Genomic DNA, 3,738 nt, shown 5'->3' with positions numbered 1-3,738 from the left:
GGTCGGTTGGGGAAACAAATTTTTATAAAAGCAACCGTCGACCTTTAGCTGCCCCGGCCGCTGGAGAGCGCAGCATTTGGAGAGCGCACATTCAAATGAGGCCCCGAAGCTTTGCGCAAAGTTTGTTCATGCGCACGGTTCGGGGGAGGGATAAGCCGTGGAGGTGCACTTTAGTTACTCTCACTCTCATTTGCTTTTTGGGGTGCGCGGAGAGTGAAGAGCTTTCGCTCGGCACGGCTTAAGCTAATCCGGACAGATGAATGCGCAGCCGAAACGTTCATTCGATTTATCAGTGTGTTGTGACAGGTGTTTTTAGTAATCGAACGGAATTGATTGTTAATTAATAATGATAAAAATCTTGGACTTTTAGGAAAATTGTCTTACTTATTTCTTTGAATATCCAAAAAAAAGCAATACACACTTTTTTAATAATAAAAATGGGGTTATTTCAATCGCCTTTAAGATGGTCCAAAACATGTCCTATAGAAATAAAATACTTCTAACGATTTTAGTATTAAAAAATGGTTGTTTTTTTAGTTGCTCTCAATAATTGAATCAAAAAGATGTTCACTCTCGAATGAACCTTGGGTCGAAGGAAAATCCCAACCCCTTTTTTTATATCCCATACGATCATCTGAATCATCCTCAAGATCACTCTCCCTCTCAAACGAAGCGCGTAAACTATACCCGACCAAGCAGCCCACCGCTCTTCAGTTCGCTCAGTTTTTACTTCTTCCTCTGCTTCGGTTTGCTCTCGACGTGAGCGAGAGACGTTCACTTTCATTTGCTCTTCTCGAGCGGCGGTAGCATCTAGAGCTTTCGCTTTCTTCGAACATGATCGCCATTCGGGCAAGTGGGAACCTGAAGCTTACCCCTATTTTTTGTTCTCTCACTCTGTCGTAAGAAATTCACTCGATAGCATTCGATAGTAGCTCGATAAATGATTGGGAAATGTTTACCTATTTCACCATAGAGCACGAATAGCAGGGGAAATGAATGCGAAAAAGGAGCATCACAACTGACATTAACCATGTGTGAGGCTAAAAATATCGATACCATGTGAAAACGTTCGCTGAGATAAATTAGAGGTTGTTCGTTTGTTTTGACACCGTTTTGAAAAACCACGGCTACCTAGTTTTAATCGCAGGTTGAAAAGGGGATGACTTTTTTGAAAGATGCATCATGCACATTGTGACATTTGCATCGTTTGTACGCTACATATTTCCTCTTTTTTCGAAATGCCATATGAATTAAATATTTGTTTGTTTTCTACAGAATATAATTTTTTTTTATTTCTCGTAAGGACGGCCTGGTTGGCCGTATCATTCAGGGAATATAAATATATTTCGTGAAAAATGTAAATTAATGAAATAAACACTGCTGTCTATTATGAATCTGTTCAATTTTTTTATGTACTAATTTATTATTGCATGGATCCTGGATCAATTAATTGCATTATAAAACCAATCACTTCGCTCCAATTCTGTTGAATGAAATGTATCTTTAGCTACAGTCAGAAGCTTTCCAAACATGATCAAACAACCAAATTATATCATGACACGCGACACACTAACGTTCACCATTCATATAGCGTTTGCCTGATCGTGTTCCACTAATTGACAGCGTCCAGCCAGGAGTGAAAAAGCGCCCGCTGAACCACTTCACCGACAACATCGTCCGATAAACCTACGATCAGCTTCAATTGTCCAACGCCTCATCATCCATCAAAAACTACCCCAGCATGAAGCACTGGGGACGACACACTAAAGTGTTGTCGATACACAGAAGCCCAAAGACAGCAGCCCCGTGTAGCCGGACGCCCCTGGAAACACTCTATCATTATGGTCCCCTCGTATCGATGGGCCCGCCATCAATTGCAGCCATCCGGAGCAAAACCGAACCGGCGGTTCCTCTGCGGTTCCGGTGGAAAGAAGCTGCGCTCGATTTGCTCACTGATCTTCATTAATCATTTCCAACTGGACCCGTAGCCTTCTGGTACGAAAACCATGTTAGACTACACCACGTACTCGACACGACACTGAAAAGAGTTGTTGCGTACCACGCTCTTGGTGGACTCCATTTCCCCCCGTTTCGAAGGGTGGTGGCACCCTTCAATTTAACCACACCAGCAAACACGCCCGTCCAAAGGGCTCTCGTTCAAAGTCGGCCAGTGCGCTCGGGATCGATTTAATCCCGCAGGCGAACAGTACGGAAAGGGAAATGAATGCTGCGAAGTGTTGCCAGACCGCTAGACAGCTGACTGGTCATCGTGATCATAATTTCATCACGCACACGCTTTGCCTTGTCCCTCGAAGGGACGATCGGTCCACTACTAGCGCTTAATCGTGTCGGCCGAGCTGGGTTCCATTGATCATTGTGAAGCGTGTGCCACGTGCCATCATTGATCATGTCGGGTTGAAGTGGTGACCCGGCGAAGAAAAAGGGATAGTTTCCGGCTGGATAAATAGAGCATTTCGTTGCATAATAAAAGGTCACCAGCTTTAAGATCACGATTAGCAGCAAAATAAATTGCTCGGACGACTGTTCATGTGTCACAACATAATAATACTTCACACTGTTAATATAGCTAACATTTTAAATAGATCTAACATGTAAATAGGACTAAACTAACAAGAACTACAACGAAATTGTTGCAGCATCAATTGGAGCGATAGTTTAAAACATAAAATAAAAAATAATAGAAAAATATTGAATAGCTTCATTTCTATTATCAAAAGATTAATAGTCAACTAACATTAAACATATAAAAAATAGCTAAACTGAACAATCTGATGTAAAGCTTGAAAGTCTTTGTCACTCCTAGAGCATTCTTCAATTGCTGGGCATGGTAACTTAGCATCAGCTGATTCCAAAATGGCATGTTTTGCCCAGATCTGAAGAGTAGTTTACACTGGAGAGTAATGGTTATTGGTTGTAGATTCTAAAACTTCACATACAAATTATTTTGCCAGACGATACCATACAAGAATGAAATTATTTTTTTTTTTTGGAAGAATAAAGCAGTGAGAAGATTTTTTTTTTAGACTAAGCTATACGAGGCAACCTGTGACGTCAGCGTTATACTTGAATAGGTTTATACAAACGCAAGCTAATCATTATCCAATAATCATTAATACATTCAATCTCAACCATTAACGCATTTAAACTGGATTGGAGCTGGCAGCTTAAAAATAGTTCACCATCGATCGCTTTCGCTCTCCTAAAGATTGCTAATCAAATCAAATTCATTTAGACCACTCACAACCTTCTATGGTGCGCTCCATCGCACAAATGATGCGCGCTTCTTCAAACAATGATCATAAAACTGTTGCAAATTGAGCTCCAAGGCAAGGCGAAATGTCAAATACGTCACCGTAAAACACAGCGGCACAAAGAGCCGCCACCCAAATGGATCTTCTCTTCTCAGTGATTCGCTCGCCCGTACCTTTGATGTGTGAAAACCAATAAAAAAATGCTATTTCATCAATGTCGGGCCGCGCTACTGTTTTCGTGTCATAAACGAGAGCGCATCATAATACGCAAATTAGAGTATGCGCAATACTGCAGCTGGGTGGTGCCACCGACCTTGCCAACAAAACGTTTAGGTTTTGGTGTAGAAATGCGTACCGCGCTAATGTCTCAGCGTCTAGATCTATTAAACTTAATGTCACCCTCATTAGTGTTGCTTAATGTGGATTAATAGCAAGCGTGTTTGATTATTATCACCAGCATTTTTGT

The sequence above is a fragment of the Anopheles arabiensis genome, chromosome 2 (genome assembly GCF_016920715.1).
Source record: "Anopheles arabiensis isolate DONGOLA chromosome 2, AaraD3, whole genome shotgun sequence".
In the NCBI taxonomy this organism is placed as follows: domain Eukaryota; kingdom Metazoa; phylum Arthropoda; class Insecta; order Diptera; family Culicidae; genus Anopheles; species Anopheles arabiensis.
This window is presented reverse-complemented; position numbering follows the sequence as displayed.